The 14,772-nt window shown below is 42.9% G+C and overlaps 1 protein-coding gene and 1 non-coding gene across 2 annotated transcripts in view; one reads left to right on the top strand and one right to left on the bottom strand.

Annotated features, from left to right (window-relative positions):
- Positions 1 to 14,772, top strand: part of Lrrk1 (leucine rich repeat kinase 1) — a 150,006-nt gene that overhangs the window by 25,602 nt on the left and 109,632 nt on the right. The window lies entirely within an intron of this gene.
- On the bottom strand, positions 895 to 1,018 carry LOC113834927. The gene has a single exon (XR_003483955.1). It is a non-coding gene; the product is annotated as a small nucleolar RNA SNORA40 (small nucleolar RNA).

Below are 14,772 nucleotides of genomic sequence, written 5' to 3' on the forward strand. Positions count from 1 at the left end.
CTCTTTCTTTCATATATTTGTACATTGGATCTTCTTTTTGACAACTGTATAGTATTCCACAGAATAGTTGTACCACATTTCTATTAACATTTTGTTAATAGTCTTTGTGCTATTCCTAATATTTACCATAAGAAATAATCCTAGGTGTCTATTCAAGTGTTAATGAGTCTCTCCATACAGTAAATTCCAAAGTGTGTGGCAAGAGGCATCTGCTTCTCAAAATCAGACAGATGTTAACAAATTGCCTCTAAGAGTGTTTATTCTTCAACAGTGTTTGGCCTTGCCCATTTTCCCATAGGTCAGCCAATAGTGTTTGGGGTTTTCCTAATTTGCTATGTGAAAAGTTATCTCAGTGTAGGACCTTGATTATAGCAGAGCAAGCATGTGCCCCATCACTAAGGTGTGCCCAACATCCAGTATCTGATCAATGTGAGTGGGCATATCCTCTCATGATGAGTTGGGTAGCAGTGGAAGAGTAGATTATATGCCCTGCTGGAGTCCTCTCTCCATATGCTTTGCCCATCATCATTTCCAAGGGACTCTTTGACCCTTTCTTATGAATTTCAAAGTACCCCTTCTGTAGACGGTGTGTCTGGTTCACATGCAAGATGCCCTGTCAGATCCCACAGGAACACAGAAACTAAAACGGAAACATTCGATGTTCATAGGGCTATAAGAAAAAAGTCTGTCTTTTAAAAACCTGCCTTATTAGATGAATTTCCAAATATAAAATTAGTATAAATAAAGAAAAGGCCTATGAAAGGAAGCTTTAAACTCTGGACATGAGAACTATTTAAAGGAATCAAATGCCATCATAGGTAGGATGGCTTAATATCATTGAACCTTTTCAACCCATAATCCTCTGACCTAATACTATTGATTCTTTTTAAAAACCGTATTCTTTCTTATATGTACAAAGCTCATACTGAATAATGAGTTGTAGGTCGTAGAAGACTTATCTTTGCAACTCTGTCCCATGCCTTTGTCCACCAGTTGAACAAACACACACAAGTGTTACCGTTATTCTTTTAATATTATTGGTTCCCAGTAAATTGGTGTTGCAATCCAGGACAAGAGCAATTAAAATACAAACAGAACTTTTGGGGGGGGAGCTTGAAAAATATACTAAATTTTATCTAAAAAAATAAAGCCACAAGACATTTAATGGGGGCTTGACTACAGTTTCAGAGGCTTAGTCCTGAAACTGCATCATCGTGGTAGATACCATGGTGGCAGGAAGCCCAGTGGCAGGGGACATGGTGGCAGGCAGGTGTGGTATCGGAGAAGTATCTGAGAGTTACATTCTCATCTACAAGCAGAGAGAGAGAGAGAGAGAGAGAGAGAGAGAGAGAGACAGAGAGAGAGAGACAGAGACAGAGACAGAGACAGAGACAGAAACAGTGAGAGCTGGGTCTAGCATGGTTTTTTGAAACCTCAGAGCCCACTCTCAGTGACACACATCCTCCAACAAGATCAGATGACTCAAAAGCACAAATAATGGCTGTATGAAGCTCGGCCACTGTTGTGGCCCCACGTTATGTGTGCTTTTGTCTCACCTGCTTTTTTTGTCTCATCTCCATTATCACTGAACATACAAATGTCAAGGAGCTTCCCTATGTTTCTTCTGGAAGCTCTGAAACTTCCAGACATTTGAGTCTTTAATCTATTTCAAGTTAAGTATGGGATATTGTGTAACATAACGGGTCCAATTTCACTCTTTTTTTATAATTAGTTATTCAGTTTCCCCAATACATTTTGTTAAAGGGACCATTGTTCTGTCTTTGTGTACTCTAGGTGTCTAGTTGATTGTATATGTGTGGGTTTTATTCCAGGCTCTCTATTCTGTTTCATTTGTCTGTGTCTACGAGATTGACAGAAACATACTATTTTGATTGCTGCAGCTTTGTGGTGTAGTTTGTAACCAGCAAGTGTATTGCTTTCAGTTTTGTTCTTTTACATGACTACTGTAGATGTTTGGAGTTTGTGGTCCCAATTTTAGGAGGTTTTGTTGTTGTTTGGTGTTGTTTGTTTTGTTTTCTATTCCTGTGTGAAACACTGCTGATTTTGGTAGAGTCTGCATTGAATCTGAAGGCCACTTTGAATAGTCTAGAAATTTTTATAGTATTTATTCTTCCAGTCCAAGAATATGATAGACGATTCTGTTTATTTGTGTCTTCTTTGATTTCTTTCATTCACATGTCTTTTAATTTATGGTGTTATGTGACAGTTTCCCTGAGATTGAAACACTCCATCCTTCATGGAAGGGCCTTAAGCATGCAGGTACACAACTCAAAATGCCTTCAGGAAGTCCCTGAAACTGACCAGATTCTCTAAACCCCTACCCGCCAGAATAAACAATAAGAGGCAGGGAGTCTCCCTTAGACAGAAGCAAGCTGAGCCTCCAAGACCCTGAGACCAAACCAGCTGTGTGGAAGAAGCAGAAAACAGCCTCGTTGCCTAGATGAGGTTTAAACCAACTGGGGCATCTGGAAAGGACACTCTCCAACCTTTGAGCTACCTGCAGGTTGTGCAGTGTGCTCCAAATTTAGCTTTTATGAGCTGTCACCCAGCTGGGGTGGGCTTTGGTGTTGCAACTGTCTTTGGGTCATTTCTTCTGTAAGTAACCCTTCACCAGTATTCCTGTAAGTAACCCTAAAAAAACTCTTTGGTTCACCAAGTTGGACTTTGGTGGTATCCATAATTAGCCTGTCATGGGTTCCCTATTTGGGGTGAGTAGATTTGTGAGTTGTGTCTCCCCAGGAAAAGTTTTGTCATACAACACCTTGGTTAAATTTACTCCTAAGTATTTTTGTAGGTTTTGTAAATGAGAGTGTTTCTTGAATTCGTTTTCTAATAGTGCATGTTACTGTGTGGAAATGCAGGTGGTGATTTATGTTGACCTTGTGTCCTTTGACTATGATGGATCTTTTGTTAGCACCAATGGGTTTGTCATCTACAGAAATCATTTAAACCCTTCTTGATCTGGGTGCCTTTTATTTCTTATTCTCTCCCAACTGATCTGGCTAGGACTGCCAATGCTACTGGGAATAGAAGTTGTGAGTGAAACTCCATGTCTCATTCCTGGTGTTAGAGCATTGGGTATGATGAAAACCATGGCTTTGGTATCCGTGGCCTTTATTGTGTTGAGGTCCTTTGCTTCTATAACTGGCTCACTGACAGTTCCTATCCTAAAAATGCATTGCATATTGTCTGATGGTTTTGATGTGTCCACTGGATGACCTGTTAATGTGTGTCACTGTCATTGTTTAGCATATGTTGAATTATCCTTGCACCCAAGGATAAATCTCATTCTCAGCTGATCATGGGATATGATCTTTTTTTATGTGCTGTTGAATTCAGTTTACAGATATTTGGTTAAGAATATTTGCACCTATACTCATCATGTTTATTGAGCTGTAATTTCCCCCTGTTATTAATTTATCCATTGATATTATTCTGGTTACCCATTACTCTCCCTATCTTCTTCCTACCCTATCAGCTCCCTTTCTCTCACCAAGTTCCAGTCCCACATTCATGCCTTGTCTGTGTGTTGTTATGTGATCCACTGGGCTTAAATGGGCTACTCCCACAGTTACAAAGCTAGCCAGTGAAGTTTGAGTAACCCACTAACATCACTAAAAACAATGACTTCCTCTTTTTTAAATAAAAAGATTTTATTTATTTATTATGTACACAACATTCTGCTTCTATGTATATCTGCACACCAGAAGAGGGCACCAGATCTCATTAGAGATGGTTGTGAGCCACCATGGGTTGCTGGGAATTGAACTCAGGACCTCTGGAAGAGCTGTCAGTGCTCTTAACCTCTGAGCCATCTCTCCAGCCCAACTTCCTCTTTTTTAACACCCCTCTTCTGGCCTTGTGCTCCCCTGAGGAAGGAGACCCACGAGCTTCTCCCCCATTTATGACCAAACATTTAAGGCCTTGCTCTTCTGCAGAGTCTATGGAGGTGATTACAGTTACTTGAGTTCTGAGTGCCACAGCCATGCCATGCCTGCAAGGGGACATTCACAGCACTCCTCCCCATCATCCAGTTCTTACACTCCTTCTAACCCCCTTTCCCATGTCCCCTGAGCCTTTGAAGAAGTGATCTGAGTGTCTTGTTTAAGGTTGAATGCTCTACAGTTACTTGTTCTCAGAGCTCTGACCACCATGTGTCTCAACATTAACCACCATTCACTGCAAAGAGGTTTCTTTCTGGAGGCTGAGGACCACACTAGTCCCCAGGCCGCTGGACAGTGGGCTCCTGTAATTTTATTTTCTACTAGTGTTCTTATAGGATCTTGGCAGGCCAGTCTCATAAATGAGTTTGAAAAGCTTCCATCCTCTTCAATGTTTGGGACAGTTTTGGAAGTATTGTCACCAATTCTTTCATATTGATAAAATTCACCTTTGCAGACATCAATGTCCTTCTGTCTGTTCATAGTTCTTATTTATGCACAGTTTATTCTTTTTTATTTTTAAGATTTATTTTTATCATTGTTAATTATGTAATTATGTATTTATGCAAGCACAAATGGATGGAGGTGCCTGTGGAGACCAGAGGTTTGGGAGTCACAGGCAGTTGTGGGCCACCCAACATGGGTACTGGGAACCAAACTCAGGTCCCCTGCAAGAGTAGTTTGTGTTCTTGCCACTGAGCCATCTCTCTAGCCCATATGACTTACTCTGGTTGGTTGTAATGTGTAATGTCTCGGGGAAATTTCTATTTTCTCTGTTTCCAGTTTGGTGTGTTATTCACCAAAGTATCTTATGATCCGTTGTGCTTCTGTACTGTCAACTATAACGTTTGCTCTTTCACTTACAATTGTATTAATATAAATCCTCTCATTTTTCTTCATTGATACAGCTAAAAAAATTTCTCAATTTTACTTGAAAAAAAAACCTTCACTAACTCTACTTGCTTTTCTCTGTTGTCTTCCAGTCTCTCTTTTCAGTCACATCTTTCCCTCTGTCCTTGAGGGTTAGACTCATATAAAGACGCATTTCCCCCTAGTGTGGTGCCCACTGCTGTGCGCCTTCCTCTTGGTGCTGATTTTGTTACATTCCCTGGGTTTTAGGATGTGGAGTATCTATTTTAGTTTGCTTCAAGATTCTTCCCAGTTGCCTTCTTCCTGCAATCAATTTCTAGTTTCATCCTACTATGGACAGAAGCTGAAGACTGCCCCAGTCTTCCTGGATGTGTTAAGACTCGTTTGCAGCCCCGCGTATGCTTTGTTCTGGATAACGATCTGCCAACACAGGGCTTTCTCTACCTTTTGATTGGAAATTTTAATCCACTCAAATGGAAGGTAGTTATGGATGTTAAAAAAAGTTTGCTCTAGCACTGGAGAAATGGCTGAGTAACTGAGAGCACTTGCTCCTCCCCAGAAGGACCTGTATTCTGTTCCCAGCACCCAGCAGCGGCTCACAGCCACCAGCAACTCCTGCTTCTGAGGCTCGGTCGCTCCCTGGCTTCACAAGTACATGTGCACATATCCATATCTATATGCAGACATTAAATAAAATACATTATAACTTTTACTTGTGCCGTTTTGTTACGTTTCCCCCACTGTTCTGTAGTCCCTTTCTTTTTCTTCCTGGTATTTTTTTGTTGTTTTGTTTTGTGTTTTGTTTTTTGGGGTTTTTTTTGTAATATTAAGCAGCATTTTAAGGTAAGGGCACTCTTGATATAAACAATAAAAAATTGGGGAGTTTGTTTCCACATTTAGCATATTTGGGGAGGTGGTTGGGGCAGGACAGCATCTTTACTATGCATCCCAGTGTGGACTTGAAGTCACAGACTTCACATCTCAGCCCTCAAAGTGCTGAGACCACAGGCATGTGCCACCGCACCCAGCTTCCTTTGAATGTTTAGTGAGCTTCTGCTGCATGCCAGGCAGTGCCTGTCTGGCTGTGCTGCGACTCATGCTGCCCTACCGGGAGTGAACACCTAGAGAGCTTAATCCATCATTCCCTCTGCTCCCCAGCACAGTCTTGTGCTACCTGCCACCTGTTTGCTGACTTTTGGCTTAAGTCACATCTGACTCCAAACCGAGTAACCAAAAGCCATCAACGTATCTGTGTAATTGTCGTTGCCCGATCTCAGATGGCTAAGGAATAAGATAAGAACCTCAAACTTCATAGTTTCTATAGAGGGGCAAAATCTCTAACTTAATTGTAAGTAATGACAATGGCACAGTGTTCCTCCAGAGCCCAACAAGGGTCAGACAGTGTTCTAAGCACTGCCCATACCTTTGCTCTCTTGACCGTGACTGAGCACAGAGCATCTGAGCTAACTGGGTTCCACAGGTCCCTCTAGTTAGAAGGGTGCTAATGTGAAGAGGGGGGAGTGATGGGTGTGTTGTGGCTTGGTGGTCCCATTCCTCTGTTCAGGTCTGAAGTTCTCTGAGCTTGGGGTGTCCTTCCTCAGGAATGCTTTGTACTTCTACCACCGTGTATTCCTAGGCGCATGGCTAAGTTTCATACCCTTGTACCAACTGGAAAGCCCCAGACTATTACCTTGAAATTGTATAAACTTTGACCTGACATGAGCCCTGTAAATGTTATTCTGAAACTTGGGGAACAGAGGGGAAATTGGGATGGGGGAGGCATGAAGTGATTCTTCGAAAGAAAATTCCGGAAAGGGCCTTGAGTATATTGGGATTGCTCCTCACCAGGAGACTCCTGTGCTTCTGGCCCATGTAGGAGAGCAAGACTACTATAGCCGAACCCCTCCTGGCAGACAGACAGCACTGAGGAAGTTTTTATGGGTGCCTGTTGTGTGCAGAGCATGTTGCTATGTACCCGAAGCTGTGAGTGAGTGGGGCGTGGCTTGAGGGAAGTACTGGGCAGACACCCTCCCAAGAGGGCAGGGTTTGGGTCAGACCTCATGTAGACAGAGGAAGGAGACAGACGCCCAGAGGGAAAGTCCACAAGTCTTCTTCTGGGGACTCCCATCTTGGGTGGGTTCTGGGCAGAGGAGAGCATTGGCCTTCAAGGAGGGTGTGGAGACTCTTTCAGGGAAGGAAGGAAAACTGGGGTCCATTTGAGGAAATTCGAACACACTCAATTGCCTCATACAGACCTCATGGAAAGAAGGGGCCTCACCCCCTTTGTGTGTGTATGTGTGTGTTCTTTTTATTGGCATAGGTGGTATACACAGTGCAATCATTCATAGTTTTCATCCTATTGAAAGGGTGAAATTCAAATATCCTAAATGCTTGCCAGACGCTGGAAAGCTGTAAGAGTCAGCCTGAGGGCCTTGAACCCCATTCTGACAGCTTAACTACAGTTCTATTTCTGTCGCCCAGTGTTTTACTTAGTAGAGTTCTCAGTAGAAGAAGTTACTGGAAATGCCTTGATGTCTTGTCTTAAATGTTTCTCTCTGTTTAAGTCTGCTTTCTTCCTTTGGGCCTACCTCTGTTATGAGGAAGTTTGCTTCTGTTAGAAAGCTGACTTTGAGAACTAGAAAAGCATACTCTGGGAAAGTTTATTATTTTAGTAGTAACAGGAAAATAGGGAAAAGAGTTCTTCAAAGGTAACCTGACGCTCTTCTGTGCAAGAAAAACCGTCTTGAGAAACAGTTGTCTTCTTCATGTGTGCTGTGTGGTGGATTGTCCACATTCACACATTTCAGTTGTCACAAGCATCAACCACACAACATTGAGCATGTTCATGCATACAGCTTGTATACGTGTGTGTACATGCGTGTGCATGTATGTGAGTGTGCATGTGTTCACATGTGCATTCATTTAAATGTGTGTATGTGTGCACATGTGCATGTATAAGTGTGTGTGTGTGCATGTATGCACATGTGTGTGCATGCGTGTTTGTGTGTTTGTGTGTGTGTTGAACAGGAATAGGCAGGCTTACCTTTCTCTCATTCCCCACCTCAGTACGCTGAGACAGAGTCTGTCTACACCAGAGGCCCCCTGTCTCAGCTCGGCTAACTGGCACTGAGTTCTCAGGATCTCCCTGTCTCTGCCCCTTGGTGCTCGGATTACAGGCACTCATGGCCATGCCTGGGCATTTTATTTTATTTTATTGTATATGAGTGTTTTTCCTGAATGCAATTCATGTATTACATGTATGCCTGGTGCTCATGGAGGCCAGAGGAGGGTATCTGATCCCCTGAAATTAAGTTACAGTTGGTTGTCGGCTGCCATGTGGGTGCTGAGAATTGAACTCAGGTCCTGTGGAAGAGCAGCCAGTGCTCTTAACCAAGCCTGGAGTTTCTTAGTGGGTGCTGCCAATTTGAACTCAGGTCCTCATGCTAGAAGAGCACGTACTCTAACCCACTGAGCCATCTCTCCAGCTCATTCTTATTTAGTTTCCTTTTCGGGGCTGGGTATCAAACCCATGGCCTCACACATGTCCCAGTGCTGAACTGCACCCTCAGTGTTGCATGGGGTTTTTTAATATATGGAATTTTCCCCTTGGAGTCATTTCCAAGCTAACAGGACTGCTGTGTCAAAGAGTCTAATCTCCTGGCACATGGAAGCACACTCACCTCAAAGATCAGGCTAGGAATTACTTTTTAACTTTTATATCTTCAGTTTGGAGCATTTTATAGAGTGCTATAGGCATTGAGTAAAGGAGCTAGCTTTTCTCTGGGTCTTCACTATCTCAGACTAATGATTCTTTCTTCTCCAGTTCTGCTCCTGTTTGTTGACCATCCCAAGTCCTTCAAACATCTATAGCTGGATAAAGGGCATGGTTTCTCCTTGCAGACGTTTAAAGTAAACTCCAGGACAAACACAGCATTGACTCAAGCTGTCTCAGCATGCTCTGAACCAGGATCAGCACATAGGAGCTATTAAATGTCCAGAGAGCGAAGGAGCAGTAGCTAAGTGAATGTTTGGAGAAGGAGCTAAATTTAGGACAGAAGCCATCACTGCGCCTGTGTTTTGCTGTCTCTTTCTTGATTCTGCAGGAGTAAAGGACAGACTGCTTCCACTTCTGCTCAGGTTTTTCCGTCCAGTGAGACAGGACCACTCCCTCTCAGTTACCACTTTCTCGCCATGCATGCTATGGCATAGCTTATGGTGAATAAGCATCTGACTTTGGTTGGGAGTGCATAGAGGTTGTGCTCTGATGGCAAGGGTCCAAATGTTAGCTTTACTGTTGAGATCTGGATACAGCCGGATTCCAAACCACCCCAACCCTGGTCACTTTATGGTAGGTGGCCATGAGATGCATGGCCTTGCGTGGGTGTTGAGGGGAAGGTGTGTGTGAGTGGGACGTCTCCTGGAGACCAAAAAATAACAGAGATTACTTTATAACACAGTTACTTTATCTGCAAAGGCAGCTACCATTCTCATTTTTTTTAATACCCATCAGTTCATATTTCTAGATGAGGGAGCAAGAGGAAGAAGGAGAAAGAAGGAAGGCAGGAAGGTACGTGTCTTCCTGTGGGGCTTCCTTATTAGCTTCCTCATGGCAGTGTCATATTGCCTGGCACGAACAACCTAGAGAGGAAAGTTTTACTTGGCTTCGTGGTTTCAAAGGATTTGGTCCATGGCATCAGAAGAGCGGTGGGGCAGATTAGCACGCACCGTGGCTGATGGGAAGCAGTGGGAGAAAATGCCTGCACCTAGGGCTTTCTCCTTCTTTTACTTCACACAGGCCCCCAGCTTCAAGGGAATTTCCCCCTTCAGTTTCTCCTCTGCAGAAGCCCCCACAGATGCTCCAAGAGCACCCTTATCCACCCCTCAGCCACCAGTCCTTCAAGATTCACCATCCCTGGACCGGGAATGATGGCAACCTGAGTTTGATCCCTGGGATTCTCATGATGGAAGGAAAGAGCCAGCTCCTAAAAGTTGTGTTCTGACCTCCACAAAGACGCGCGTGCACATGTACACACAGAAATAAATGTGAGGGAATATTTAAATTAAACACCTCCACACTTTACAGCACATGCCAGGGCACCATGCTCTACTGCCAGCTTTATGATTTTGACTCATAGTCTCTCATCTGGAAGTCCCAGGAGGCCCTACATTGGAAAGCAGTGACATGGGCACTCCATGCTCTCTAGAGACAGAAAGCACAGCCTCTCTTCTTGGCGTGTCCCCACAGAATTCTGGGAACTTTCAGTCATCCTCTTGGCCTTCCCCATTTGTGCACAGCAGCCCGGACTTCTCCCTCCCAACGGGGTTGTAAGCACGACATTCAGTGACCTACACCAAGTCCTTGTCCTGTGGGGGAGTCCCAAACATCTGCTTCCCTGGCATTGCCATCTCGCTGGCTGGCTGACATGTCACCACCGGCTGGCACCGGAGCTCTGCAGGAAGTGTACTTGTAGCTTTTTGTTTGCGGTGTGTTACTGTGCAGGTTAATTCCTAAGAGAAAACCACAGGTACACTATAAGAACTCTCCCTGGATCTGGTCACATGGGATCGTCTTCTTGCTTTATGAATAGTCATGCTACTTGCAAGGTCTCCAGGGATGGTAAATGTACCGTAAGATGTGTCAATTTCATCACGCTGTCCCAGCAGTGAATTTTATACATCTTCCCGTTTTTCATTGTCATGTGGACATAACATGGCATCACAGGATTGTTTGCTTTCTCTCTCTCTCTCTCTCTCTCTCTCTCTCTCTCTCTCTCTCTTTCTCTCTCTGTGTGTGTGTGTGTGTGTGTGTGTGTGTGTGTGTGTGTGTGTGTGCTCATATGCACACATGTGCAGACATGCTCAAAGACTTTTGCCTGACATGGTGTACATGTAGAGGTCAGGGGGCAACCCCTCATTTCATAACTTATCTTTCTACCTCCTTTGAGATAGTCTCTTTACCAGTGCTTAGCCAGGCCAGCTAGCCTGCCATCTCTGGTAAGGGCATGCTGGCATTACAGCTGCCTGAACTTCCGCCTCTAGCTTTTAGGAGACTTTTGAGGATTTGAATTCAGGTCATTATATAGTGAGTGCCTTTACTTACACTATCTCCCCAACTCACCAATTGTGTGTGTTAGGGGTATTATTATTATTATTATTATTATTATTATTATTATTATTATTATTATTAAAGAAAACAGGTGCTTTATACATGATTTTCCCCATGGAACAGTCCATATATATGAGCACCAATCTCTCTTTTATTCATAAACATTTCCAAAGACTGGGTGAGACTAGCCATGGAGATCTAAGCCTGTATCTGGGAGCTTTGCTGGAATGAGACTCACTTACCTCTGGATCACAGCTGGTCCCCAAGCTCCCAGCTCAGCCCCTGCTTTTTTTTTTCTCTCTCTCTCTCTGCTGATGCTGGTGCAGCAGCTAGCAGGATAGAGCTGAGTATTAGCCATCTGGAGCCAGGGGCAATTGCCTTGGAGGGTCACCTCCCTCCCTGGCACCCTGTATGCTCGGTCTCTTCCCCTAAAGAAATAAAGGCTTGGATTTCACCGTAATGCAACCCAGAGATGAAAACTGCTGCTGAAGCTAAAACCTTCCACCAGTGTCTGGGAAGAGAGAGGCATTTGGCTCTCTGAAGGATGCAAAACCCAGGGTCACCAAGGCGGGCCCTGGAGTGCAAAGAGGGTGTCACCTCTGAGGAGCCTGGTGCTGTGGCCACATGGGGACTCGGTGGAGGAAGGTCATTAAACAACTCTGACCAGGTTCGTAGCTCCTAGAGTATGCTTGTCTTTGTTCTGCAGTGAGCTGAGGGTCGGTGGGTCACTTGAACTTTGTGCTGTTCTGTTGATGGAGGTGAATGTCATCAACGATGTCATGGATATGCCAATACAATGGCAGTGCCTTTTCTGAAGGGCACAAATGTGTCTCTCAAATATGAAGGCACCATACATTTTAAATGGACAAATAGTCTTTGCCTCCCAACATAGACGTTTAATTTAATGCTAATGAGAGAAATCTCACACACTCATGCATGCATGTATGCATACAGGCGCTCACACACACATGCTGTGCACATGTAGTAAAATTAGGTCTCACAGAATTAAATCCATTTTTATATAACTTCTCCATTGCCCTAGATTTGTAGGATAAAACAGTAGAGAATATGTTTTTAGTTATTGTGTCAGGAGAAATGACAAATTCTGTTCTAAAAGAAAAGTGAAGAATCACCTTGAGACAGACCTCAGAAAATGAGGAAGAAGAGGCTGTCCTGCAGTGTTCCTGGTATCACAGGAAGCCCCTGGGATTAGTTACAGGGTCACAACACCCTCAATCTGCAACATCCATGCAATTCTGTTACTGAAAATCACTGGCCGATGGGAATCCTTTCTGCTGGTTTGTCTGTAGTCAGAATAATTTGTTTTTCTAAAGCAAGAATTAGGCAAGTCCTAGGGATGGAGTTATTGGCAATAAACATTTCAATTAGACAGGACTGATGATGTGAAATACTGTGTGAGCCTGGAAGTATAAATAGAACATTGGGTTGGAAGCAAGTATCAAAAGACAAATGCTGTTCTCTTTCTATGGGTTTTAAAATATTTTATTTCTTTTAGTCAATATTTCTTCACACAATGAACTTGAATTTACCACCCGTGTCCTGGGAATCCAGGCTGGTAGGAACACATGTCATTAGGAGCTCAGAGCTTGCTTCAAGCGTTTCTTTTTATGTTCCTGGATGACTCCATGTGTGTCGTGTCTGTGAGTCTTGCTAGGCACCACATATCTCTTCTTTCCTCACTTGTTCCTACTTCTAATTGACTCTCCTAAAACCTGACAGGAAGCACAGCCAAATGTTTCTTAGAAGAGGCTGTCAGTTTGTCCTCTTCCTCTATGTACCTGGGTAGGCGTATCAATTTGCAATAAGAGCAAATGACACGCTTGTTTGTAGTTGTGTATGTTGGAAAAGGCCATTGCTATTTAGAAAAATAAGGTTTTAATAAAGAGGGTGAAGGATTTTTAATATATGAAACCAAACTATTCAATATTCTATTTTCATACCAGCTCTTGCTACTTGAGACATTCATGTTTTATTGTAATAGAATCATTTTGGGAAGTCTTTATGTTTTCATATGGCTTTCAAGTATATATGAAGAATACGTTTATTAGTGTGGTCTTTTACAGTGTAAAAGAACAATTTTATCTTGAGCAAGGTGATAAATATAAATATCTAAATAATAGGTAAAATAGGTAAACAATCTCTCAACTATTTTTAAACTTTTTATCAATGTAACCAATTCACAGATACAGAACTGTAGTGTCTTGGATTTAAACAACAGAAATTCCATGAAAATCTTTACCTGAAAAAAAAAAAAAAAAAAAAAAAAAAAAAAAAAAAAAAAAAGGTGCCTGTTCCTTGTAAGGCAAGACTTCTGTCATTAACGTGAGATGTTTCTGTTTTGCTTATTTTTCCCCTCTGGCTTTCTGTTCAAGGAGTTTGTGTAATTTCTCCTCATTTAAAGTAAACTGGCCATACCATTCCAATACAAGAAGCCTGGAAAATAATTTAGAAAACCTTCTCTAGTTCCCCTGTTCATCTCTCACAATCCATCCTTAATGCTTATTGTTGGGATCTCATTTTTTCTTTCAGTATACATTAAGTATTAGCCACCATGTTTGTTATTTCTGGAAACTGCACGGGATTGGCAGTAAGTTGGGTGTGCGTACGCATTAGCATTCTCCCAGTTGTCTGATCAGGCTGGGTTCTCAGCTCACAAGGGCCATGGGAATGCACGTGGCATGTTCATGCAACTTTAGGAAATTTGGGACCAAGATGAGAAACCAGCACTGAGGGATTTGACGAGAACAGGGCAGTTCTAGATTCTCATGACATCTCTCACTCCGTGCACACCATCATGATTTAAAGACGGTGTTAAAATCGAAACACTCTTGTAATTTCCTGGGAGCTGTAGACCTATATAGACATAGGACCTGCATGATGCTCCTTTACTTCAAGATATAAATGACTTTGTATTCCTAATGCAAGTAGAAGCAAAGGCATTCAGGCACACTTCCAGTTTATGAGATTGTGGCTGCTTGTTTAATTCTGAAAGATGAGCCATGCCGTGATGAAATACAGTTCTGATAGAGGCTCTGGAAGTGACCCCACCTCCTTCTCACCCCTGCTAATGGCCCTTCCCTCGCCTAGCACTCTCAGCTGTCTGGGGTCACAGTCTGTGAATAATTGATGGGAACTGTCCTGTATGTTGGAGAGAGAAGCTGCCATGTTCACATTGTGTGGCCACACACATGCAAAGCTTTGTTGTCTTTCCAAACACAGAACCTAGATGTATCCCCTCAGACCCAGCAGTCCATGTATGTCAGGGATGCCTTCAGTCGTGTATGATGATAGACCTTTTGTGGATTTTCAGAACAATTGCCTTGGGAATGGTCAGATTCCAGGTAGGGTGTGTTGTTAAGACCCTGGATGAGAATAAGTGCTGTTGCTTTGTTGGCAGCTTGCATCGACTTCTGTGGAGCAAGTTTGGTTTTTTTCTATGTTGGTTGGGAAGCTCATCCTGTATGTCAGATGGTAGGCCCTGCATGCAGAGTTTGACACTGTGAGCCTCCTTCTTCCCAACATATTGTTGTGAAAAATCCCCAACATACAGTAATACTGAGGGAATTGGACCAATGTACATCTATATACCTACCACCTAGTGTCTGACATGGGCCCATGCCATTTCTAATGATTTTAAAGTAAGTTACCAACATCTATACATTTCACCCTTAACTACCAATGTGTATATAGCTTTTTAGATAAAATGTCCAAAAAGTGTAATGCACATGTTTTAAATGGAGTTTTGATACATTTTAGCAAATGCAGCACCCATGTAATGCAAACTCCATCAAGATCTGGAGCCATCAGCACAAG

Source organism: Cricetulus griseus, chromosome 3 (genome assembly GCF_003668045.3).
Source record: "Cricetulus griseus strain 17A/GY chromosome 3, alternate assembly CriGri-PICRH-1.0, whole genome shotgun sequence".
Taxonomy (NCBI): Eukaryota; Metazoa; Chordata; class Mammalia; order Rodentia; family Cricetidae; genus Cricetulus; species Cricetulus griseus.